Source organism: Ailuropoda melanoleuca, chromosome 10 (genome assembly GCF_002007445.2).
Source record: "Ailuropoda melanoleuca isolate Jingjing chromosome 10, ASM200744v2, whole genome shotgun sequence".
NCBI lineage: Eukaryota > Metazoa > Chordata > Mammalia > Carnivora > Ursidae > Ailuropoda > Ailuropoda melanoleuca.
The window spans coordinates 110,503,888-110,518,664 of NC_048227.1; the positions used below are offsets into that span (position 1 = coordinate 110,503,888).

Genomic DNA, 14,777 nt, shown 5'->3' on the forward strand with positions numbered 1-14,777 from the left:
GATGATGATGATGATAGCTGTTTCCCAAATTTATCAAGAGATATATAAATCTATAGATTCAAAAAGTTAAGTGAACCCCAGGCAGGATAACCCCAAAGAAATCCACATCAAGACACATCATAACTCAACTACTGAAAATTAAAGACAAGGAAAAAATTTTGAAAGCAGCAAGAAAATGACACCTTACCTATAGAGGAAAACAGTTCAAATGACAGTAGATTTCTCATCAGAAATCAAGAAAGCAACACATTTTTCAAGTTCTGAAAGAAAAGAACTGTCCACCAAGAATCACATATCCAGAGAAAATATGAAGGGGAAGTAAAGACCTGTTCAAATGAAGGACAATTAAGAGAATTTGTTGCCAGCTGACCTATCCTAAATTAATGGCTAAAGAAAGTTCTCTAAATAAATCGGAATGAAGAAAAGAAGGAATTTTGAATCATTCTATAAATAATGTAATCAGTAGAAAAACTATATAAAGAGACACAATTAAAAAACAATATAGGTTAATCAAAATGGAATTGTAAAAAAAAAATGGTAATCTACAAAAAGTTAAGAAAAAGAAAACAAAGAGACAAAACTCAGAGATAACAAATAGAAAATAAAAAAGAAGCTGGCAACTTAAACCCTAACATCAACAATTTAATTACTTGTAAATGGTCTAAACACTCCAATTAGAAAAAAGATTGGTAGAGAGAATTAAAAAGCATGACCTCACATTTGCTGTTTTCAAGTACTTCAAATATAATGAAATAGGCAGAAAGTATTAAGGTTGAAATATATGTATTATGCAAATAGTAATCAAAGGAAAGCAGAAGTGGTTATATTACTATCAAATAAAGTAGACTTCAGAGCAAAGAAAATTACCAGAGCCCTAATTAGTCATTATACAATGATAAAAGGGCCAGTCCACCAAGAAGACATGGCAACCCTAAATTGGTATGCACCAAACAACAAAGCTTCAATATATATGATGCAAAAACTTTTAGAACTGAAAGGGGAAACAGAAGAATCCACTATTACAGTTGGAGAAGAGAACATCCCTCTCTCAACAACCGTAAACCAGCCAGTAAGCTTTAATCAATATTTATAACAACAGTCCCACCAACAGAGAATACATGTTCTTTTCAAGTGCCCATAGAAGATATACCAAGATATCTTAGAGGAGAAAGGAAGGAAGGAAGGAAGGAAGGAAGGAAGGAAGGAAGGAAGGAAGGAAGGAAGGAAGGAAGGAAGGAAAGACAAGATTTCAACAAATTTAAAAGATTTAGAAACATACACATAAATATGACCTGTTATATATCATTTTTATTTAGATCAATGTGTTTGTTTTATTTTCCTGGAGGCTTCATCTCTGAGATTTTCCTGTTATTTTTCTTTCTTCTGTTATTGATTTCTGGTTTAAGTCTGCTAGGGTTGGAGGACACAGTCTGTGTGTCTCAAATCAATAATCTAAGCTCCCTTTTCAAGAACCTAGAAAAGAATAAAATAAACACAAAGCCAGCAGAAAGAAGAAAATAATAAAGAGCAGAAATCATTTAAATTTAAAACACTAAGAAAAAAACATTAAGACAGAAACTTATTCTTTGAAAAGATCAATAAAATTGCCAAACCTTTAGCAAAACAGAGAGAGAGAGAAGACACAAATTACCAATATCAGGAATGAAACAGGAAATGTCACTAAAGACGTGAGACATCCCATGGGTCAAAAGGGAACATTACGGACAACTCTATGCACATAAATTTGACAATTTAGATGAAATAGACCAACTGAAAAATACAACCTCCCACAACTCATTCAATATGAAATCACTCATTTGAAGAGCCCTGTAACTTTTTTTTTAGATTTTTTTATTATTATCTTCAGTTAGCCAACATATAGTACATCTTCAGTTTTTGGTGTAGTGTTCCTGATTCATTAGTTGCATAATGATTAGCCCTATAACTCTCAACATTGAATTCATAACTTAAAAAAGAAATCACCAGGCCCAGATGGTTTCACTGGATAATTCTACCAAATGTTTAAAGAAGAGCTAACACCAATTCTGTACAATATCTTTCAGAAAACAGAAGAGGAGGGAACACTTCCCAATTAATTTTATGAATCTAGTATTTCCCTTATTCAAAAGCAGATAAAGACAGTACCAAAAAAATGAAATTCATAGACAAATATCTCTCATGAATATAGGTACCATGAATATTGCCAAATAGTATTCAGCAATACATGAAAAGAATTATACACCATGACCAAGTGAGGTTTATTCTAGAAGTGTAATGCTGGTTTAATATTCAAAATTAATAATTTTTAAATCTAATTTAAATTATATCAATTATATCAAATGATATCATTTTTAATTTGAAATAATTCACCAAATTAACACGTTCAGAAGAAGTCATATGGTCATATCAATTGATGTGCAATTGAAAAGCATTTGACAAAATCCAACATCCATTCATGATTAAAAAGTCTCAGAAAAATAAGAAGAGAGGGGTCCTTCCTCAACTTTAAAAAGAACATCTACAAAAAACCTACAGCCAACATTATACTTCATGGTGAAAGACTAAATGCTTTCTCTCTAAGATTGGAAATAAGGCAAGAATGTCTGTTCTCACTACTCTGCTTTACATAGTGCTGGAAGTTCTAACCAGTGCAATAAAGCCAGAACAGGAAATAAAAGGTATACAGGTTGAAAAGGAAGAAATAAAACTTACAGACAACTTGACTGTTTACATAGAAAGTCCCAAGGAACCTGCAAAAAGAAACACCTAAAACTAATATGGGAATCCAGTAAGGTTGCAGGATACAAGACAGACAGAAACCAGTAATAGTTCTATATACCAGATATGAATACATGGACACCAAAAGTAAAAATACAGTACCATCTGCAATCACTTAAAAAAATTAAATACTTAGGTGTATGATTCCTTTTATATGATATTCTGGAAAAGGCAAACTAAATGAATGGAAAATAGATCCATGGGTGCCAAGGGCTGGAGGTCGGGGGAGAGGTCACAGGTGATTTTCGTGAGGAGAAGCCACACTTCTGTATCTTGATTGTGGTGGTTGTTACCAACTGTATATATTTGTCAAAACACATACGAGTGCACCTAAAAGAGTTAATTCTATTGTATGTTTATGTTTTACAGTGAGTGAAAATAAAAGCCACGAAGAACTTCAAGGAGGGAAATGGCATGGTCAGGTTTGCATTTAAGGAAGATTGCACCTGTTGCCCCATGAGGAGCAGAGGGAGTGAGGCAAAGATGTGAAGGCCAGGATATTGGTGAGATTACTGGAGTCATCCAGGCTCAGGACCAGCAGAGTCTGCACTAGGACTCAAGTAGCAATGGAGACAGGGAAGAGAAATTGGTTTCCATGACTCCTTGGACTAGTTTAGGACTGGGAATAGGAAGATGGATTCCAAGAAAGTGGATTTTTTTTTGGATAGGTGTGTGTGTGTGTGTGTGAGAGAGAGAGAGAGAGAGAGAGAAGGTTCTCATCTATCAAACCAGTATGCAAAATGGTAACTTACACATGGTGGATAAAACTGGAGGAGCCATGGGCACCTGCCTGGGTGCTCAGTTAGGGGTCCGACTCTTGGTTTCGGCTCAGATCATGATTCAGGGTTGCAAGATCAAGACCTATAAGCTCTGTGCCGAGTGTGGATTCTTTCCCCTCCCTCACCCTCCCCTGCTTATGCTCACACCACTCCCCTCAAATAAATAAATAAATGAAATCCCTAAAAAAAAAAAAAAAAAGAAAAAAAAAGAAAAACCATATGCTTGGGAAAACTGATTTCTTGAGATACTGAAGGATAAGGACCCACGATTGGATTTTATCATTTTAGTTCAAATACAAGGTTATTAAACACCAATTAAAAATAAAGTTCTGGGGTCTAAAAACAGTCACCATATCATACTGGATCATTTACTCCATTTTGCACGTATGGAACTTTAATTGCTGAACAGAGGCAGAAGGGGAGAGGAGCTGTTCCCAAATCTCAGGGCTGTAGGCAGCAAAGTGACCCCAAGGGACCTTAGGGAGTGGCCAGAGGCTGGAGGCCCGGTCAGAGAAAGCCAACAAGGGTGCACGCCTGCTGGAGGAGGGACGCTGATTCAGGAAGGGTACTGGTCAGCTGCAAAGCACTGTATCCTCACCTCTTGTGGCAGCTGCTGCCCCCGTAAGCACAAAACAAATGGTTAATTTGGAGATCAAGCCTCCGCTGGGATGGGAGGAGAGGCTAGCTCAGTGGTTCCTCCAACTTCCTACCACCAAGAATTCTTTTGATCTTTTCAACCCCATCCCCACTGATCCACACTGTGCCGGGCAGGGTTTTCCTACAGAACTGGATTTAGTAACAATGAATTCTTCAAGAATCAAAGACATTTATAGTTGCCAGCCAAAGCTTTATCCAAGAACCCACTAAATTGATGTGATTAACTAGTTTAACAATATTTATTAAGCAGTAATGGTGGACGTGGATCTGGAGCCAGGACGCTAAGCGGGTGAAGTCCTTGCCCTCCGGGCTAACGGCCGACAACACGTGCACAGTCACCCTGTGCAGAACGTGTGTGCAGGAGGAGAGAGGACAGTGAATTAGGAGGTGGGGGTTGGGAAGGGCAGGGGTCAGGGGTGGCTGCCCTGAGCCAGAACTTGAAGGATTTGAAGGGTAAATAAGAGTTCCCAGGCAGGTCGGGGTGGGGTGGACTGCAGTCCCCTCTGGAGCACAGGAAAACCATTGAGGCCCTAATCTAATAACTGTAACTCCCCGAGGCTGTGCTATGTGTCAGGCTCCAGGCCAGCACGCACACACAGTAGCTCAGTTACTCCTCACTCTGATGAAGTACTCAGAGATATGGGGGTATTACCCTATCTCACAGGGGAGGAAAGCACAGCTTCCCTGTGTCCAGTCCTTTGCCCAAGACCACACAGCAGGGGAGTGATGGGATTGGACTCCAGAGCCTACAACCAGAAATGCTGCAAGTGTCTTTGGGCAACAATAAGCATGGTGTTGCCAGAAAAGTGAGTGTGAGAGAGGGCACCACAATGTGCGCTTGGCTGTACCACAGCGATTCCCAGTGTTCACTCTGGCACGTGTGTGAGGGGCAGACCACAGTGCAAACCTGAGAAGAGGGGCCCTAGGGGGCTGACTCCATCACTGTTCTTTAAATGGGAATGGTCTCCCTAGTCCTTGGGCCCTGTTTCATGTAAATGTCCAATTTCTATTAGATTTTACAAAATATTATCTGGACCCCACTCTAACCTGATAGCTTTTAAACTCCCAGGAGCTCATTGGACACCTTGAGCTCCTCTTGTCGTCCAAGCCCGCCCAGGCTGCTGAGTGAACCCAGCTCCAACTCTCTGGAAGGAAATTTGCATAAATTCACTTCCAATCCATAACTTTTCTTAGCATCCTCCCTAATTTGACATCCTGCCACATGCATTTGTGACAGCTATAGTGCAGTAGAGAAAGGGAGGGTGGCTGTGGCCCAGCCCAGGTCATTGGCCACATTTGTGTGGAATATTCTCCCTATAAAAGCTTATTTTGGATTGTAGTCCTGAAGGAAATCGGGATAACCATTTTTGAGATGGAATCTACTCCAAAAGGCAAGATACTTAGTGTCTGCACATACACTGAGGTCTCATGGGCGACCTGTGGCCCCTTCCAGTACCCCAACTGAAAGTGTCCGTGACAGTGAATGGTCGCCCTCCGTGTCAGCTGGACCCCCTGAGGTACATTCACAAGTTGATGGGACTCGCGACATTCCATGTTGTCCCAGGTCAGAGAGGCAAGAGGACAGCCCTAAAACCTAAAGACAGTTTTAGTTTTAGGAAAACAAGGGAGAAGAACAAAATGCCTCAGGAATGATAGTTTGAATTTAACTGCCCTTCATGGTGGCACAAACATAAACTATAAATAGTGTTCAATGGCTTTACATAGATTGCGGGTGATTGATTCATGGCAGGCTATTAGGGAAGCTCAGGACAGCCAAGCTATTTTGAGGCCAGGCTCTGGGAGGACACCCTCTCGCCCCCATGAACTGTTCCCTTGGCACTGCCCTCAGAGAGAAGCGCCGGCCTGTGCAGCCCACGGTCTGACTCAGGGCAGCACTTCCCAAGTCCTTTCCTTTTAAGGCCCTCAGGGATCCAAGTCCCTGCCCGCCAGCAGGGAGTAGGCGTGGCAGCTGGAGTGAGCAGTCATCACTAGAATAGCTTGACTCTGAAGTTTCTAAAAGGGAATCTGGACCACCTGAGCCTCCCCCGAGAGGTACCAGTCACACTTACCCTGTTGCCATTTGTGCCCGGGCAGAACCATGTACAGAAGCTGGGACATGAAGGGCATTTTGTAAGACATTCCAGCTGGCAGGTTAAATGTGTCCCACAGCTGTCACTGAGGCGCTCTACCAAAAATAGTCCCAACACAGGGATAGTACAGATAATGGCAGAGATGACTTGAGACTCACAGGGCATTACTGCTCTTACCCCTTAGGTGTTAACCAAAGCAAGCACAGGAAACGGTGTTGAATAGAGGGGCTCAAGTGTAAGAGGGCTCACCAGAGCAGGCCAGCGGATCAGACAGGCTGGAAAGTTTACTATTTGAGAAAGCAAGTGACATTTATATTATAGGGCAGGGTAACAAGATAGAGTAGAAACCAAGTTTAACAAAAAGCAAAAAACCTTGGAAGGAAAGGCACTGCCGGGAAGAAGCAGCTGAGACCTTGTGAAGGGCTTCCTGCATAGCCCAGGGACTGGCGCGGCTAGGAGCTGCTCCTGCAGAGACTGAGTGCTCCCCCAGCCCCACGCCCCCCCCGCCGTGGGAAGGGGCATCCGCCCTGCCTGAGGGGGAGGCCATCTGAGTCTGGAACCTATGATCTGAAGAAGGAACTGACGGCTATCGTATAATGGCACAAACTAAAAAAATCAGTAATACTCTGAGATATGTGTCATATCACAAAAAGATATCTACACAGTACACAAAAGCACTTGTTACAATAAAGAGAATGAAAAGTTGGCTACTTCGGTAAGTTACTACAGCAGGAAGGGGGTTGCCTGTAAGTTCACAACTAGATCTTTCAGAAAGCCTGGTAAAATCAGCAGCTGGAGAGAACAGGCCTTATGCTCCAATATTAAGGACAAACACATGTGCTCCTCTTGTTTCTGTGATGTCTCCTTTGGTCCTGGGCTTTGAATCCTCCCCCTTCCTCGGCTGAGCAGGTTGGGAGAAATCAGAGCCCAGACCCTGCTAAGAGGTCAGGGTCTCCTGAGTAGTGCTGGAACCCTGTTGGTCAGTTTCTGCCAAAATTGCCTGGAAAAGTGACTAGTAACCCAGGTGCACTGTTGCATTTGTTTAACTAATAGAAACATCTAATTTGCTCATCTAAGCAATAGTAAGGCTCATATAAACGTCTGTTGCTCTGTTATTAGTGGAAAATTGAACTGCCTCTGATCAAGCCTCTAAATCTACCAATTTACAAGAAAAGACATTTACAGAAACTACAGATATGCAATCAGTAACGTCCAGAAAGCAGGGAACTCTGGAGGACAAACCACCTGGCCTCTTTGACAATTAAATTTCAAGTGAATGAGAGAGAGAGACTGATTTTGCTCCCGACTTGAATGAACTGTAAATAGACATTTATGAGACAATCGAGGAAATCTGAACATAGACTGGATATTTGATGAAGACTCACAGTTAATTTTTAAAGGTATGATTGTGATACTGTGATTATATTTTAACATATGGTCATTATCTTTTACAGGTCTGAAATACTTACAGATGAAGCTTTACAGAATCTCTGAGAAGTGCTTCAAAGTAATCTGGAGGGTGGGAGGGATGAATAAGGCCGGCCATGAGGAGCTCCTAAAGTTGGTGGGGGGCACATAGGGTATCACTGTCCTGGTCTCTCAACTTGTGTGCCTTTGAAATGTTCCATAATAAAATTCATGGATGAATGGATGAGGCAGTGGAGGAATTCAAGGAAAATATGGCTTGTACTTCGTAATAAACCAAAGCATGCAGTCACTTCAGATGACAAAGATAAGATCTTGCCCTCTAGGCGGTTTCTGCATTTAGGACAGACACATAAGCACCCATGCCCACAGCAACGGCAAGTGTGAGCATGACAGGGGCTGAAGGGTCAGGAGGGCCTGGATCCAAACTGGCTGTAAATTTTGAGCCACTGAACAGCTACTTAGGTTTTCTCTGCTGTAAACTTCCAGAATTATTTTTCTTACAGCATTATGAGGGACAGGGAACAATGTCAATTTATTAAAGGTGTAAGAGAAAGTCAAAGTGCCCCCAACCTACACCAAACTTCCTGGTAAACATTTCCGTCCAATCTGTGAAAACTGTTAGGACTGTGACACTACTCCAAGCTTCCAGTGGAGTAAGAAGAGCATTGGTCATTTTTCCCTACCAGCAGTCTGTTCGGAGGGAAATTCTCCACCTTTCAGTATCATTTGCCTTGTTAGAATTTTGTCATATGTGTAAAGGCTAAAACTCCTTTCACCTTCATGAAGCCCAAGGGAACTCATAATTTTCTGTGGTTTTCTCCAGAGAACCCAAAGACTTTGTGCACTTCTGTCTAAAAAGCCTGGGGTTTCAGGGGCACCTGGGTGGCTCAGTCAGTTGAGCGTCTAATTCTTGGTTTTGGCTCAGTTCACGATCTCGGGGCCGTGAGATCGAGCCCCACGGAGTCTGCTTGAGATTCTCTCTCCTTCTCCCTCCCCCTCACAAGCACACACACAGGAGCTCTAAATAAAGAAATAAAATCTTAAAAAAAAATAAAATAAAAAGCCTGGGGTTTCAGTTTCACAGCCCAGCAGATACGGTTCTTCTGGCCAGGCACCATCTAGTTGTCCAACAGTCTTTACAAACAGTAGGCAGCACCAGCTGGGCTTATGTCCTTTGCAGGGAGCAAGTCAACACACCTCCCAACCTTGTCCCACACACTGCCTGAAAATATTTGTGGCTTATGGAGACACTGTCTTTATTTCTTACCAATTAGGAGATGACGTCGTCATGGCCAGTTAAAAGTGAGATACTCTGTCAAACAGACTGATTTTTTACTAACTCAAACCAAGTTACCACTTAGATTTCTCTTCTATTAAGTTGATTACTATATTGCATCTACTATCAAAATAAAATATTTTGAGAAGTCTGGCAAAAAGGGAAGAGGGGCAGGGCACCCGGCTGGCTCAGTCAGTGGAGCATGCTGCCCTCAATCTCAGGGTCGTGAGATCAAGCCCCAGGTTCAGGGTAGACATTCCTTTTTTTAAAAAGGTGGGGGGAGAGGATTTATTAAACTAGAATTTTAAATTACAAAGCTTTGTCCTAAAATTAAAAATAAATAAATAATAAGAGTCCATTATGCAGGTCTACAAAATAAAGAAAACCACGCGTACGGCCCCTGCTGTGTCAGTGTGCATGCTTTCCTTCTGCGTGACGATATTCTTGTTCTCACATACCCAAGTGTGGCACACAAACAATGCTGTGTTCCACTGATTTTCAGTTAGCCTTCTGCCCTGATATTCTGCCGTGTTACTTACAAGGACGTCGTAGTTACCGCTTTTAATGGCAGGATAATATCTCATATACCAAGTATGTCATAAATCGCCTAACCATTTCCCAATTGCTGGTTAAGGAATTTGAAACTAAAACGCCCCCTCTTGTGACAAGTTTTTATTTGCCCAGATGTGCTGTATGTCTCCACCAGCGACAGCGCTAACTGATGAGCCCACATGGGCTGCCTCCGTGCGCACCCCTCACAGAGAGCCAGGAGCACGGCACAGCCAGGAGCCTATGGCAAGGGACGGCTTCAGCGTCAGGACTTCAGTCTCCTTCTGAGCTACGCTTCCGCCTCAGAAAAAACAGCAGCATTGTCTCATTTCTGTTCGGCTGGAGGAAGCTCCTTCCTCAGATACCTGCACTACCCTAACCCCACCCCACAAGACCCCTGACTGCTTCGTCTTTCTGCCCAGCACTCATCACCTTGTAAGTACAACACACTACAACTCCGTGAGATACACTTCCTCTTGTGTTGACTGTCTCACTTTCCCCATTATAACACGAGCTTCCTGACAGGAGGGTTGGAGTCCGTTCTGTTCAGGGCTGGACCCCAGGGCCTGGCACAGAGATGGAGCTCAGCTGGTATTTAGGGAACAAATGTGTGTTGCAAGCTCATCCCCAGGACCCCCGAATCCCTGGCTTGCTCCTGTTACCAACGCTCAGCTCACATGTCATTTCCTCCATAACCCTCTAAAGTTGACACCTAACCACTCCGTTACCTCACACTTTCGGTTTTCCTCATCGACACCTGATGTGTTCTGGCGATTTGCTACCTACCTCAAGAGAGCAGGGACTTCATATCTGTATTCACAGCTATATCCCCAGGACTTGGAAAGTGCCTGGAACATGACAGGAGCTTGAAAACTATGGTCAAAACCGTGAGCACAGGGAGTGTCTCAACAAATACCCTAGCCCACCTCTAAACAAACAACACAAACGAGCAAATTCTGATTTCTCGGAAAAATCATACCTCAGCGTCCATGCTCTTACCAGCCCTGATGCCGATTTATATTCTTTTGAGAGCCTGCAGGAAGGACTGTTGCAAAGCACACGGGCTCCTCAACACTACCCAGTCTCTCCCTGGCCCTGTTCTTGTCCTCGGTGCCTTTCCAGGCCCACATCTTCCCCTCAGAAATGCTGGCCTTATCAGGGTCGTGGCAAACAGCTTTCACAAGGAAACCACAAATGGGGAGGGAACACTTCATGACATGAGGCTTTCAGAGCCTCAGACCAGGAACAAGAGTCCTCTAAGCCTGACAAGGTTCCAGAGAAATTGTCGATAGCAGCACTCCCAGGAAGCAGGAAGAACAGAGCTGGTCCAGTCCAACAGGTTTGGCTTCCCGAGAAGCTAACCAACATCTTGGTGTTTGTAGATGACTATTCTTAAAATTGTAAATGAGAGGACACGCAGCAACACCAACGCTCAGCAGCGTCCTCACCTTCCAGATCACTCCTGTGGTTCTCAACAATCAACTCGAATAATAAATGAAAACTGCCAATATGAAAGAGTCAATAACATAAACAAAATCAGAATCCAGTTACAGCTTTTGAAATAACTAAAAATAAATATATTTAGAAAGAGAAACAAAGTTAAATAGGGACTCCTAACAAGTCTCTTACAACTGTTAATATTTCAAAGACAACCTTAAATTCAAATATTTGGTCAGACCCTATTTACAGCATGTTTCAAACTTTGGTGTATGAAATATAGTCATTATAATTATAGACTTTCCCTTTATCTCCAAATAGGGTAGGTCTGTTTTGGACTTATTTGATTTCTATTCTGAGCAAAAGAGAAAAAAGGCAGAATTACCTGCGAGACACAAGAAAAATACATTTACCCCTTGCCAGTGGTAAATGAAAGCAGTACAGACCATATCCTTTTGAGTCAAAGGCATTGAGTTAAATGTGAGAAAAGCAAGTCTTCTCTTGGGAGACAAACCATACGAGGCTCTTAACTATAGAAAACACACTGAGGGTTGCTGGAGGGGAAGTGGGCAGGGGGTGGGCATTAAGGAGGCACTTGCTGGGATGAGCACTGGGTGTTGCATGTGGGTGATGAATCACTGGGTTCTGTTCCTGAAACCAGTGCAGCACTATATATTAACTAACTTGAATTTAATTAAAAAAAAAAAGCGAGTCTTCTCTTGCATTTTTTTGGGGTGTAGCGGAACACTACAAGCACAGTCTGCTCTCTGGACTCAGAACTTCATTAATCAGAGATTAAGCCTCATGATTTGTGGATAAATTTGACTACCAGCATCTATACAAAATCCTCACCCAAGAATCTCAATGGCATTGATAGACTTGAGTCCTTAGCTCTTCATAACATCAAGGTTCATTTGAAAGGAATTTACCGAAGTACAAGAAACAAGAGGACTTGCTGGTAGAAAACAAAGAAAATCCAGAGAGAGAGAGAGACCAATAGAATAAAATGAATACTGAGTCTTAATCTCATCTCTGCTGCCAGTCAGTTGCCTGGGAAAACCCCATAAATTTCTCTGCTTCCAAAGTAATTCTGTGTTTTGATTTTTGTCTTTCCAAACCACAACCCTTCTCCCCCCCTTCTTTCTCCTCCTGCCTCATTACCTCCATCCCATACATACACCCAGGATCTCCAGCATAGATCACCACTTAACAACCTTTTGGTTTATCCCCTCTAGTATAGATTACTACCAATTTTGCTGGGTTTATCCCCTGTCCTTTCCACTTTGACATGAGGATGATCTGAGATTTAGAGCACCAACAAGGTATCCCTCCTTCTAGGTATGAAAGAGGATTTACAGTTAGGCTCAGGGCTCCTTCAGAAGCTCAGCAAAGTCTGTACACTGGCCAGGGATGGGCCAGCAACCTACTTCTTTACAGATCAGATCTTCTATGGCAGGTTGGCTAGCCTGGGCAAGCCAACACTGCCATCTGGCGGCCCCTGAGAGAGTGAACTCCGTTGAAGAACATGGGTCGGACCTCTTCAGGTCCTGGAACAGGCAACCCCTGGAACAGGCAACCCCTCTTCCAGCTCCACAGGCTTCCTGCACCGTGCTCTCCAGACGCAGCTCACTGTGGAAAAGTCCCAAGTTGTAGGTGTGCTTGAGGACACAGTGGTATAAGAGCACATTCTAGATCACCTGTACTTCCCAAGTCAGCCTCATGAACATCAATCCAACCCCCATGTTGTGTGGTTTTTTAAAGATTTTATTTATTTATTTGACAGACAGCCAGCGAGAGAGGGAACCCAAGCAGGGGAGTGGGAGAGGAAGAAGCAGGCTCCCAGCGGAGGAGCCCGATGTGGGGCTCGATCCCAGAACGCTGGGATCACGCCCTGAGCCGAAGACAGACGCCCAACGACTGCACCACCCAGGCGCCCCGCCGTGTTGTGTTTTGAATGGAGATTTTCCCATTATAGAAAATAATACTTTTCAAAGATGATTCCAAGCTCCAAGAAGCCACTCAGACCTAAGAACCACAGGGACACTAATCTCGTGCTACAGGATAGAGGACAGCACATGCCCGTGAAGATCCTTCAGGACAGAGACAATAGGCACCTGTTCGGAGAGGGTGATCATGGCCCAGGCAGGCAGGGCCTCTCCCTTCGTTGGATATACCCAGACTCAGCACCTCCAAAATGCGCACGTATGCTGTGAGCCCTTCCCTGTCCAAGACAGAAAACAAGCCCCAGGATGTTAACAGACAAACCCTAGTGATCCCGTGCGTGAAACTTCCCTTCAAACCATTTTCATATCCTCCGTCTTGGTGGAAAATGAGGTAACTAGCAGAATGCAGGAATGACGTTCCTGTACCTCCAACTCACCCTGCCTCCAGGCTCCCCCGGCAGTCCAAATTTCCCATGGAACAAGCTGCCACCTCCTCTGTAGAAGCGACAACATGGGGACAAACCTGAAGCTCCTTCCCAAGTTCTGGTGCAGCCAGCTGCTGGGAGCTCTGGAGGACGGCTGGCAGGTGAGGGAGGTGAGGCAGCAGCCATCTTGCTTTTGTGCCCACCTGGAGGGGGCATGGGCAGTGCCTGGGCTCACAGCGCCTTCAGCTCCTGCCTGACTCACTCTAGCTTCTCCCCAGCTGCCAGGCCAGGTGAGTGTTTAGCCCAGGCCCTTGTCCCCATCACTGAAGTGGGCTATCTAGAGGTACTGAGGCTGGCACAAGAGTCCTCATGGCCCCAACTCACAAGTTCCAGTCTGTTCCTGCATCCCCCACTTCACACCTGTCATCCCTTCCCAACAGCCTGCTCTGTGGATTTGAGGCTCCAGCACCACACATACACCAGATCCAGCTCCTCTTAATCACACCAGGTCAAACACTACAAAAAATCCCTTATCATGTCTCCTACAAGTTGTTTTTCTGATTGAACCTGTCTGAAGAGGAATTAAGGGAGTTTTTTTAAATTGTGTATGCATCACCTGGGTATTTGATTTAAAATATTTTTAGGGGAGANACACCAGGTCAAACACTACAAAAAATCCCTTATCATGTCTCCTACAAGTTGTTTTTCTGATTGAACCTGTCTGAAGAGGAATTAAGGGAGTTTTTTAAATTGTGTATGCATCACCTGGGTATTTGATTTAAAATATTTTTAGGGGAGAGGGGAGTTAAGATGGCGGAGGAGTAGGGGACCCCTTTCTCAGCCGGTCCCCTGAGTTGAGCTGGATAGGTACCAGACCAGCAGGAACATCCACGGAATCAGCCTGAGACGCGGGAAGATACATCTGGGTCTCTACAAATGAACATCTCCAGCACTGAGTATTGAGGTACAAAGCGGGGAGCCGTGAAACCACGCACAGGTATTAGAAGATAAACAGAAGGGGGAGGGAGCCACCGCGTTCGGGCGCTGGGAAGCGGGAGCCATCTGCACGGGGGAGCGGACAGACCGCGGACCCACACGCTTGAGACAGCAGGCTGAGAAGGGAGCTCCGGGAGCGCGCACAGGGCGGCTGGCGGGCCACCTGCACCGGGGAGCGGGCGGACCGCGGACCGGCACCCTGGAAACAGCAGACTGAGTCCATGAGCCGGGAACGTGTGCCACCAAGCATCTCACGGAGCTCCGGAGCCCCGGTGTGCTCACTGGATCCAGGCTGAGACCGGGAGCTCTGGGAGCGTGCGTGGGGCGGCTGGCGGCTGGAGCGTGCGTGGGGCGGCTGGCGGCTGGAGGGCCACCTGCACGGGGGAGCAGGCGGACTCGCAGTCAGCACCCGCGAGACA

The 14,777-nt window shown here is 44.5% G+C and overlaps 1 long non-coding RNA gene across 1 annotated transcript; it reads right to left on the bottom strand.

The window, feature by feature from the left end:
* Positions 1-1,300: 1,300 nt before the first annotated feature.
* On the bottom strand, positions 1,301-11,051 carry LOC117804051. Its single transcript, XR_004628239.1, has 3 exons — positions 10,537-11,051; positions 2,713-2,750; positions 1,301-1,473 (listed from the first exon to the last, which is right to left on the bottom strand). It is a non-coding gene; the product is annotated as an uncharacterized LOC117804051 (long non-coding RNA).
* Positions 11,052-14,777: the final 3,726 nt, after the last annotated feature.